The sequence below is a fragment of the Leptonychotes weddellii genome, unplaced genomic scaffold (assembly GCF_054177405.1).
Source record: "Leptonychotes weddellii isolate Sample4059 unplaced genomic scaffold, ASM5417740v2 HiC_scaffold_4760, whole genome shotgun sequence".
NCBI classification, from domain to species: domain Eukaryota; kingdom Metazoa; phylum Chordata; class Mammalia; order Carnivora; family Phocidae; genus Leptonychotes; species Leptonychotes weddellii.
The window spans coordinates 1-11503 of record NW_028014738.1 but is presented as its reverse complement, the minus strand read 5'-3'; the positions used below and the strand labels follow the sequence as shown (position 1 = coordinate 11503).

General features: G+C 39.8%; 1 long non-coding RNA gene across 1 annotated transcript; it reads left to right on the top strand.

Annotated features, from left to right (window-relative positions):
• Positions 1-5611, top strand: LOC145719483 (uncharacterized). Its single transcript, XR_014142409.1, has 2 exons — positions 1-119; positions 5093-5611. It is a non-coding gene; the product is annotated as an uncharacterized LOC145719483 (long non-coding RNA).
• The last annotated feature ends 5892 nt before the right edge of the window (positions 5612-11503 follow it).

The window sequence follows — 11503 nt, the reverse complement described above, 5'->3', positions numbered from 1 at the left end:
TCTATGGGAGAAGCAGAACCAGCAGGGGCTGAGTGTCCCGTACCAGGACCGTAACAGTGTCCATGAGGAGGAGGAAGACGCCGAAGCCATTAAAAACCATTACCAAGGGGAGCTCCAAGGTGAGTTGGGCATGGAGGTCACATCTCATCTGAGGGCTGCAGAGGCTTGCCCTGCTGTGATTTACTTAGGTCAACAGTACGAAGGCCTTTTATTTTTACTATTTTTGTTGGGGCCACTTTCCCATAGAAAAGCTTAGCTGGGAAAATAAGGCACCCCCCCAGATAAAATCAATTAAATAATTTATGTCCTTATGGAGGAAAATGTGGTAATGAGCAGTTTGCCTGCTTATGTAGTTGACCCAGTATTTAAACTTTGTAGTTTTTAATGTGTGCATAAAACCTCTTGGGTGTTCAAAAGTGATGATGCTTTCAGAACAAAACCTCTCAAATCGAAGTCATTTCAGCATGTCTGACAGTTATATATACCTTCTCATCAAAACTTTAAAAATGTTGGGACGCCTGGGTGGGTTTGTCAGTTAAGCCTCTGCCTTCAGCCCAGGTCATGATCCCAGGGTCCTGGGGATCGAGTCCTGCGGGAGTCTGCTTCTCCCCTCACTCTCCCATGGTGCTCTTCCTCTTTCTCCCTCCCTCTCTCTCTCAAATAAATGATTAATTAATAAAATCGTTAAAAAAAAACAACTTTAAAAATGTTGTTGGCTCCTGAAGGGATAATGTACAGTGGGAAGCAACAACATTCAGGAGAAAAACTCGGGAATAAACAGGTCTTCATCTTTGAGGGTCAGTCCCATGTCTGAAGTTCCTTTGCTTTCAGAGGAACGAGCCAGAATCTATTCTTCAGACAACGATGAGGGATCAGAAGAAAAGGCTTAAAGATTACCGAGAGCAAGGGAACTTACCATTGATGAGGTAGAACCAAATTTATTCAACTCTGAGGGGCTTGTTCTGAACCCAGGAGCCAACTCCTGGACTGAAGAGTAGCTCCCAGCCCAGGAGCACAGACAGATGTCTGTAGGCTTCACTGGAGGTCAGTGAGGTAAATGCAGTGACAGGAGCAGGAGCGGCCAGAGGAGGGTCTGACCCCTGTGCTCTGGCGGGTGTTGGAAGGCTGCTCAGAGGAGACCTCTCGCTGGGTGTGGAAGAAAGTGTTAGCTTGCAGGGCACACGGGCCTGGTGGGCGTCCAAGGAGGATGGAAAGGCCTGTGAGAAAATGTGCGGGGCCCTGAGGCACCACCACGCCCGAAAGTAATTCAGTGTGGTAGAGCAAGGGGCGTACCGTGGTCCTCGTGGTAACCGGCCGTCTTTATTGTTTGGGTGTAATAGTAATTGAGGGTTATTCCATTTTCACATTACTAAAATACTTTCCCTTTAATTATCTCCTTTTTCACTTATGTCGTAAGTACAAATACATTTTAAGTCTTAAATATACAGGGAATCACTATATTATTGCCCACACACCATTTAATTGATTCACTGTTTTCTGAATGTTTAATATGCTTTACTCTAGGTTTAGAGTCACAGATTGGTAACAGTAACATCACAGTAACAGAAATGTTAAGCATGTCAGTTAAGCACGAGTCACCTAAGGGAGGCATTCATTTTTCATATAAAAATATATAAACAAAATCTTTAAAATATATATATATACATATATATTTAAAACTTTAGGGGTGCCTGGGTAGCTCAGTTGGTTGAGCATCTGACTCTTGATTTCGGCTCAGGTCATGATCTCAGGGTTGTGAGATTGAGCCCCAAGTAGGGCTCCATACTCAGTGTGGAGTCTGCTTGAGATTCTCTCCCCGCCCCGCCTTGCTCGCTCTCTTTCTAAAATAAATAAAATCTTTATTTTTAAAAAAAATTTTTTTTATTAGAGCGAGAGAGAGAACAAGCAGGGGGAGCAGCAGAGTGAGAGGGAGAAACAGGCTCCCTGCTAAGCAGGGAGCCCGATGCAGGACTCGATCCCAGGACCCCAGGATCATGACCTGAGCCAAAGACAGATACTTAACCAACTGAGCCACCCACGCACCCCTAAATAAAATCTTTTAAAAAAATAAAACTTCAAAAGTATACTGAGAAAGCACATAAAATGCAAGCAGTCCTTTTTAAAAACCCACAGGCTTTAAAATACTGAATTCTAGATTAAAAAAGTGAAATAGTGAGGAAGCAGGGGAATGTATTTCAAGTAATATGATTGCAATGTCAGTCAGTATAGAGTGAGGAGGAAGCGTCTCTTCTGCCCTGACTGCTGCCCAGGGAAGCCCAGGTTCGTGGGACCTGACCGGCTAGAGACAGTGTCTGTGGACATGGGTTGCTCCTGGGGGGTGGCCTTCTGATGTGAAGGGCTGGCTCCCCCATCAGCTCAGAACCACTTTATTTAATTTTTTTTTAAGTTTTAATTTTAATTCCAGTTAGTTAACATACAGTGCTGTATTAGTTTCAGGTGTGCAATATAGTGATTCAAACTTCCATGCAACACCCGGTGCTCATCACAAGTGCCCTCCTTAATCCCCATCACCTGTCACCCCCCGTCCCCTCTGGTAACCATCAGTTTGTTCTCTAAGGTTGAGAGTCTGTTTCTTGGTTTATTTTTTTCCCTTTGTTCATTTTTTTTTGTTTCTTAAATTTTACATGAATGAAATCCTAAGGTATTTGTCCTACTGTGACTTATTTCACTTAGCATTATACTCTCTAGCTCCATCCACATCATTACAAATAGCAAGATTTCATTCATTTTTACAGCTGAGTAATACTCCAGTGTATATATACCACATCTTCTTTATCCATTCATCTAGCGATGGACACTTGGGCTCTTTCCATAATTTGGCTCTTGTAGATAGTGCTGCTATAAACATAGGGATGCATGTATCCCTTTGAATTAGTGTTTTTGTATTCTTTGGGTAAATACCCGGTAGTGCGATTGCTGGATCACAGGGTAGTTCTGTTTTTAACTTTTTGAGGAACCTCCATACGTTTTCCAGAGTGACTGCACCAGTTTGCATTCCCACCACCAGTGCAACAGGGTTCCTTTTTCTCCACATCCTCACCAACACTTGTTTGTTGTGTTTTTTGATTTTAGCCATTCTGACAGGTGTGAAGTGATAGCTCGTTGGAGTTTTGACTTGCATTTCCCTGATGAGGAGTGCTGATGGGCATGTTTTCATGTGTCTGTTGGCCGTCTGGATGTCTTTTTTGGAGAAGTGTCTGTTCATATCTTCTGCCCATTTTTTAATTGGTTTATTTGGTTTTTAGATGCTGAGTTGTACGAGTTCTTTATATATTTTGGATACTAACCCTTTATCAGCTATGTCATTTGCAAATAGCTTATCCCATTTAGTAGGTTGCCTTTTAGTTTTGTTGTTCCTTTGCTGTGCAGAAGCTTTTTATTTTGATGAAGTTCCAATAGTTCATTTTTGCTTTTGTTTCCCTTGCCTCAGGGGACCTATCTAAAAAAAAAAAAATTGCTATGGCCAATGTCGAAGTTACTGCCTGTGCTTTCTTCTAGGATTTTTATGGTTTCACATCTCATATTTAGGTCTTTAATCCATTTTGAATTTAGAAAGTGGTCGTTTCATTCTTTTGCATGTAGCTGTCCAGGTTTCCCAACAGCGTTTGTTGAAGAGACTTTATCCCATTGGATATTCTTTCCTGCTTTGCCGAAGATTAATTAACCATGTAGTTGTGGGTTTATTTCTGGGTTTTTATTCTGTTGATCTGTGTGTCTGTTTTTGTGCCAGTACCATACTGTTCAGATTGCTGCAGCTTTGTAATAGAGCTTGAAGTCCAGAATTCTGATGCTTCCAGCTTTTCTTTTTCAAGATTGCTTTGGCTATTCAGGGTCTTTTGTGGTTCCATACAAATTTTAGATTTATTCTACTTCTGTGAAAAATGCTGTTGGTATTTTGATAAGGATTGCATTAAAAGTGTAGAATGCTTTGGATAGTATACACATTTTAATAATATTTGTTCTTCCAATCCATGAGCATGGAATGGCTTTCCCTTTCTTTGTGACCTCTTCACTTTCATCAGTGGTTTTCAGAGTTGAGTTTTTTTTTTTTTTTTTTACCTCTTTGGCTAGGTTTATTCCTAGGTATCTTATTATTTTGGGTGCAATTGTAAATGAGATTGTTTTCTTAATTTCTCTTTCTGCTGCTTCATTATTGGTGTAGAGAAATGCAACAGATTTCTGTATATTGATTTTGGATCCTGCAACTTTACTGAATTTGTGTATCAGTTCTAGCAGTTTTTGGAGTCTTGGGTTTTCTACGTACAGTATCATGTCATCTGCAAATAGTGACAGTTAATACTTCATCCTTATTGATTTGAATGCCTTTTCTTTCTTTTTGTTGTCTAACTGCTGAGGCTAGCACTTCCAGTATTATGTTGAATAAAAGTGGTGAGAGTGGCCATCCTTGTCTTGTTCCTGACCTTAGGGGAAAAGCTCTGAGTTTTTCCCCATTGAGGATGATGATGTTAGCTGTGAGTTTTTCATAGGTGGCCTTTATTACATTGAGGTATGTTCCCTCTAAACTTATTGTTGGTTTTTATCATGAATGGATGTTGTACTTTGTCAAATGCTTTTTCTGTGTTAACTGAAACAATCATATGATTCTTATCCTTTCTCTTACTGATGTATCACATTGATTGACTTGCAAATATATTTTTTAAAGATTTTATTTATTTGACAGAGCACAAGCAGTGGGGAGAGGCAGAGGGTGAAGCAGACTCCCAGCTGAGCAGGGAGCCCGACGCGGGACTTGATCCCAGGACTGAGCGAAAGGCAGATGCTTAACCAACTGAGCCACCCAGGTGTCCCGATTGACTTGCAAATATTGAACTACCCTTGCAACCCAGGAATAAATTCCACTTGATCAGTTGGTGAATGACTTTTTAAAATATATTGTTGGATAAAAAAATTTTAAAAAAAATTACTGGAACCCCCCCCAAAAAAATATATATAATAATTGTTGGATTTGGTTTGCTAGTATTTTGTTGAGGATAGCTCAGAACAAATGTAGACAAAATTTCTAGAAACGTTTGATACTGAATTTTACATCTTATCTCTTGTATCTGTTCAGGAGGTGAGGCCTCCGGAAAGAGGAAAGCGGGGCGTGAAGAGGAAGAAAACGACTGAGTATGAAATGTGCCTTCATTGTATACATTGTACTGACTCTTGAGGAACACAGGTTTGAACTGCACGGGTCCACTTACAGCCTTTTTTTTTTTTTTTTTTATAAATATGGTACAGTGCTGTAAATGTATTTTCTCTTCCTTATGGTTTTCTTAATAAATTTTCTTTAGCTTTATTATATACATTTAACAAGCAAAACAGGTATTAGTCAACAGTTTGTTATCAGTAAGGCTTCTGGTCAGCAGTAAACTATTAGTAGTTAAGTTTCTGGGGAGGCAAAAGTGATAGTCAGATTTTCAACTGTGCAGGGAATTGGCGCTCCTAACCCCATTACTCAAGAGTCAGCTGTATATTGTTTTCAACAGTTTGTTTTAAAGCAATGATGACATGACTTGTTTTGACTGAAATGATGAGTTGAGTCGCTTTTGCATAATCCTAGTTGTGAATAAAAAATGTTCAGAAGCAAGAGTCTGTGACTTTAGAAAATCTATTTTTCCCTGACAAGAAGCTTATTTTGGTAACTGCTCTGGGTCTTAGGTTTTTGTGCATTTTGGCTGCGCTGCCCCATCTCATCCTCCTGGCTGGGCCCAGAGGTGGGCTTCTGTTCAGGTCAGGTATCGCCTCTTCGGGGATGTCCTCCTGTCCTGCTAAGCTGGGTTTGGGGCCCATCTGTGCTTTGTCATTTATTTCCATGGGCATGGTCATGATCTCAGGGTTGTGGGGTCGAGCCTCACATTGGGCTCTGCCCTCAGCGCGGGGTCTGCTTGCGACTCTCCCTCCCTCTGCCCCTCCCTCCTGCTAGCGTGCTCTCTAAAATACATAAAATCTTTAAAAAAATATTTAAAAGACCTCTATCCAAAGCTTTTTCCTCCCAAGTAAAAAAATAAGCATTTTAAAAAGATTTTATTCATTTATTTGGCAGAGAGAGAGAGAGAAGCGGGGAGGGCACAAGCGGGGGAGTGGCAGGCAGAGGGAGAGGGAGAAGCAGGCTCCCTACTGAGCGGGGACTCAATCCCAGGACCCCAGGATCATGACTTGAGCCAAAGGCAGACAGTTAACCGACCAAGCCACCCAGGTGCCCTGGAAAGCTTCACGTTTAAAGGACAAAAGATGTTTCGTGATTTTGGACCCACATATGGTCGGCCACCCTCATTATTTGGTCCCTAGAAGAGCAGGGGCCACCGTGCTGGGCATGAGAACATTGTCTCCTCAGGGCCATGCAGACTCACAGGAGCTGGAGGTGCCCAGCCTCCTTCCTTCCAAGGAGGACAGGCATCCAGACCTCTTGCAGGAGAAAGTAAGCCCAACAGCCGTCCTTGGAAGGCCGGCCAACATTAAAGATGCAACGGGAAAGGGGCGCCTGGGTGGCTCAGTTGGTTAAGCGACTGCCTTCGGCTCAGGTCATGATCCTGGAGTCCCGGGATCGAGTCCCGCATCGGGCTCCCTGCTCGGCAGGGAGTCTGCTTCATCCTCTGACCCTATCCCCTCTCATGTGTTCTCATGAATGAATGAATGAATGAATAAATAAATATAAATAAATAAATAATAAAAAATATGCAATGGGAAGGTCTTCATTCCCCTACGTTTCAGAACTGTGAAATTTTTAAATTATTTGACACTTATCCCTAAAAGCTTCCTCAAACCCATTAGAACACATCTCACAGATTTTCTCTTTTGCTTGGTGGATTTGGGTGACTGGTAAGAGATGTCTTTGAATTGCTGTAAAAATCATCTCTCGTTTATTAGGATTGGCTCCCATCAGGTCCACAGGATTCTGTTTCTTCACATTTGTCAATTCACCTTTATGGCCAGAACAGACCAAGAACCGACGGTATTTCAACCATGTGAAATTACTATTTTTATGGGTAAAAATGGTCAAGTAGTGACAATTTTATATGGCTTAATGTAATAGACTGGGATAGAGTAACTATAGGAAATAAGCTCGTTCCCGAAGGGGTATGTAAGATATAAGTTTAGAACATAAGAACTAAAGGGATATTTCAAAAAGTCCAAGTCTATAGAATATTTGATAAACTTTATTGAAATTACCTCAGTATGACGTGGTAAGTTCTAAATGCCCATAGTACATAGTCTTCAAAAGAAACTTCACTATTACGAATCAAGTTTAATAACACAATATTTAAGTATATTTAATATTAATCAGTAATACTTGAGTATCAGACTTATGGAGCTGAATTCTAATGTTGAATAGAAGAAAGACCAAATAAAAATGACATAAAAATATAAAAATCTTTGCTTATAAAAACATTTTCTCAAAAATAGTGAAGCATTTCTTTGGTAAGCAAGTCTTACGGTGAGAATGATCTAGAAACATGAATGCTCAGTGAGAGTGGACAGAAGACAGTTCGATAGATGGTTAGACCCAAGAACTCACACCCTTGTCCAAGGGCAATAATAGTGGTTCTGGTACATCCGTGTGTTTGGTTTCCGTGGGTGCCTTGTGTTCAGCTAATACTATGCACAAGTTAAGTGGCCGTAGGGGCATTATGCTAAGTGAACTAAGCCAGAGAAAGACAAATACTGTATGATCTCATTTATAGGACTATCTATCTAAAAACACTGATCTCAGGAACAGAATAGCCAGGTGGTTACCAGAGGTAGGGGTGGAGAGTGGAGGACACAGGTGAAGGTGGTCAAAGCTACAAACTTCCTGTTAGAAGATGAATAAATCCTGGGGACAGCATGGTGATTGTAGTTAAGAATACTGTATTACATATCTGAAAGTTGCTAAGAGAGTAGATCCTAAAAGTTCTCATCACAAGGAAAAATCATTGTTTTTGTGTGAGCTGACGGATAACTCAGGGTAGATATTTCATGATATATATGTATGTCACATCATGTTGTCTACCTTTAATACAAAGTTATATGTTAATTATATCAATAATATTAGAAAAACATTTTTTTAAAAGAGTGAAGGGGCGAAAGGACAGGACTGAACTCGCAGAGGAAGGAAGCTGCTGGGCCCACTGGAGAACGACCCACCCTCTGGTCTGCGGGAAGGGGCCTGTGCTTCCCGACTCCGTAAGGGCCAGGGAGACATGCCCTGCGAGCACAGAACCAAAACTAGCAGAATTTATGCAATCTCATGAATCTTCTCATCTTATTTTAATGGCAGCAAGGATTAAATATACTGTACGAATAGAACATGACTAACATTTTATCAAAACATTTTTCTTTTATAATTTTTATTATACCATGGAATCCTCTTTATAAGTGAAAATACATCAGACACTGTCAAAGGAAAAACAATTTACAAAGTTCTATTTACATGTAACTTTTCCAGAGTGTACCTATTGCACAAGATGAGTATGTGGGTTACTTCATTCAAATAACAGGAATTTGCAATTTAATAAGTGAGATAATTCTCCTTGAAATCTCTAACAATCTGCTAGTTTTTTTAAACGCAAAATGTTTATTTGGTCTTCTAAATGACAGGCACCCTTACGAAATGTATTTCACCTATACTTAAGACTTCTACTAGATTTAAGCTACAAGTTTATAGCACCAAAATCCATTTTAATAATATCAGTATTAATATTGCTTTGTTCAATACATATAATTTCATGTAGACATACCTGCAAAATCAACTTCAAATATGAATGTAAAATTTTACAAAATGGGAAATTAAAAGATTTTTAAAAACAGCAATTTAAAAATGCAAAGAATATTCTTTGATTAGATAACCAGGTAAGTTTAAATTGGTTAGCCTACAGAATGTTTTAAGGCCTTAGAAAATCTTTGGTTTAAAAATCAAGACTATTTCAGATCCCTAATCTATTATAACGTTTTAAAGCTATAGAGAAATACTGTAAGTTACTAAAAGGTTAAGAGGTGCCAGAACTTTAAAGATCAAAGTAAACATCAGTTTTCTCCCTTGTAATTATAATTGATTTTCTGTATTCAATTGGATGGTCATCTTTAAAGATATTTATGAAAAAATGTTTCCTTCAATTATATAACTGTCATAGCTCAGAACTGGAATGATAAAAGCAAAACACTTCTTCATACTTCAGTAAGTCATAAATGAAAATGATACTACCCATAAGTACGATACACATACTGGGTAGGGCCCCACCTACCTATATTAAAAAAAGAAAACCTACAGGACAGTGCAAGCAAGGAAGCCTTGCTGTTGGTGATGGGGACCCTTAAAGACTTGCTGCACACTCACTCCCCACCCTGCAGCAAGTGAGCAGTCTCTAAAATCAAGTAGATTTCCAAAGTTGTATATGAAAAGAAGATAGACAGAAACACTTGCTAACTTAGAAAAAAAAAAAGTATCAGTGGTCTCTAACTGAAAGGGAATAGTGCAAAGTCAATCTTTGGCCCCCTTGAAACACCGATACTGACTCCGAAAAAATAAAGACCACCAGTTCTTACAAGGGAAGCTTTCGCCTGTTGAGAAGGCTTATTACCAGAGCACACAAGATGCTCCGTGGCTCACTGAGTAAACTGTCCAGCCCAAGCCAAAGGAGGGACACTTTGTAATTCGATTTCAAAAAAATCAACAGACCTCTCCCCTACTCTTAAATGGGATTCTTTCCTTTATTCCCTGTAAATCATCTAGCCAGGCCTGAACACTGGAGGTCAGAATGGTCTCCGCCATCTTCTCCAGGGGCTGCCCCGAAACAGGGCCGGAGTCCAGGTCCGATCCAGGCTGGAGGCAGCCTTCTCTGGGGCACACTGTTCGCGTGTTCATTTGAATACTGTGAGCATCAGCAGTAGGAAGACCTTTTTCTCACGAGAGATATTACTTTTACACAACGTGGACAAAAAAGTGTAAGACGAAAGGAAACGTAATAAACATTAGATTTACGAAGGACAGTTTTCCTTACTGGCTGGACAGTTCGTAGCGAGCGCTGAGTCACGACCATCTATGCAATTCTGTGTGCACACAAATCCTAATGCTGTGCAACAGCTAATTCATACACAGGCCAGGTGCTCATTTACTTTAATCATCAGTTTCAATGACCGTTTGCATGTGCCTCAGGCTCAAATTCCACCACGTTTATTATCTTTGATTTCACGTGTTTAGTAATAGCCTTCTTTTTTCTTATTATCTAAAGTAAGAGTTGGCCCTATGGCTTTTACAGGGAAGAAAACAGCTTGCCTACTTAGATGCTTTTTACTACGAGCTTTCACAAAAATTTAATAATGCCCAATTAAAATAAAAAACTATAATGAATTTAGACATAACTATACTTTTAAACAAAGTACAGAACCTGGCCAAGCCGACGACTTTGTTTAAACAAGTCTAGGTGTTGCCAACTCACACCCATCAGACAAGTGTGGTGACCTGGAATGTGCAGGAGGCCCCTTTCTCTCTCCCAGAGATGGGCTGGTACTCCTGAACAGAGGACCAGATCTTGAGTCATCGGTTTTAAAATTTTGGCATTTTGCTTTCTTGATAGAAACGGAAAGCACACTCTTGCCAAGTTTATGTATTCTAAAACACGGCAAGGACTCCATGCAACGGGATAAGGAAAGAAAGCTCTGATGAGGGTCTTGTACCTAACAGGTGCAACAGCAATTCTCATATCAGTCAGGTCCCTTTTTGATTTAAAAAAGATTGGTCCTTAAAATGTTCATAGTATTTTACATAAATGATTTCCTAAACTTCTTTCACAATTGTACTTTTTAACTCATGGCTCATCACAAACCATTTAATTAAGCTAAATTAAAATTGATTTTAGCAGAAAGAAAAAATGTTATAAAATACAAAATACCACCTACTATTGATTTTACAGTTTGAAACTGTTAACGTAAACTAGAAAAAAGATACATGTAGTTTAAAAAAAAAAAGATTTCCAGTCTTTTCCCTTCTACCCAGGAAAATGTTACATCTGACATCACCACCATGAGCTCTTGGTGAACCCTTCAAGTCTCCCAAAGATTGGATCTTGGTGGACTTACTGGTGGTCTCCTTCAACTCGTCTTTTGCGAACTGTGAGGAAAAAAAAAGAAAGCGTATTAGAAATCTCGGTTACTTCGTACAATGTTAACTTCCTAGTAAGGAACAAGTTTCTGTATGATCTGTTAGAGTTGTACAGAAATGAAATGTCCATTTGTTGTTCAAAGGGCCATTAAAATAAACTTGCATCCTTCATCATTGCCATTTACTTGTTGAGAACTGAGGGGCTTCAAAATGCGAACCACGTGTCCTCAGCTCACATGAGCTCCCACAGGAGCGGGAGAAATCTAAACTGCTCTGTATCCACCTTCACCTGCACCCGTCTCATTTGTTATTAAAAAAATTGATACCTGTTAAGACAATGCCTTATAAATTACTGTGTTAAATCCTGAAGTCACATTCCAACAGCTGGGATTAGAAAGTATT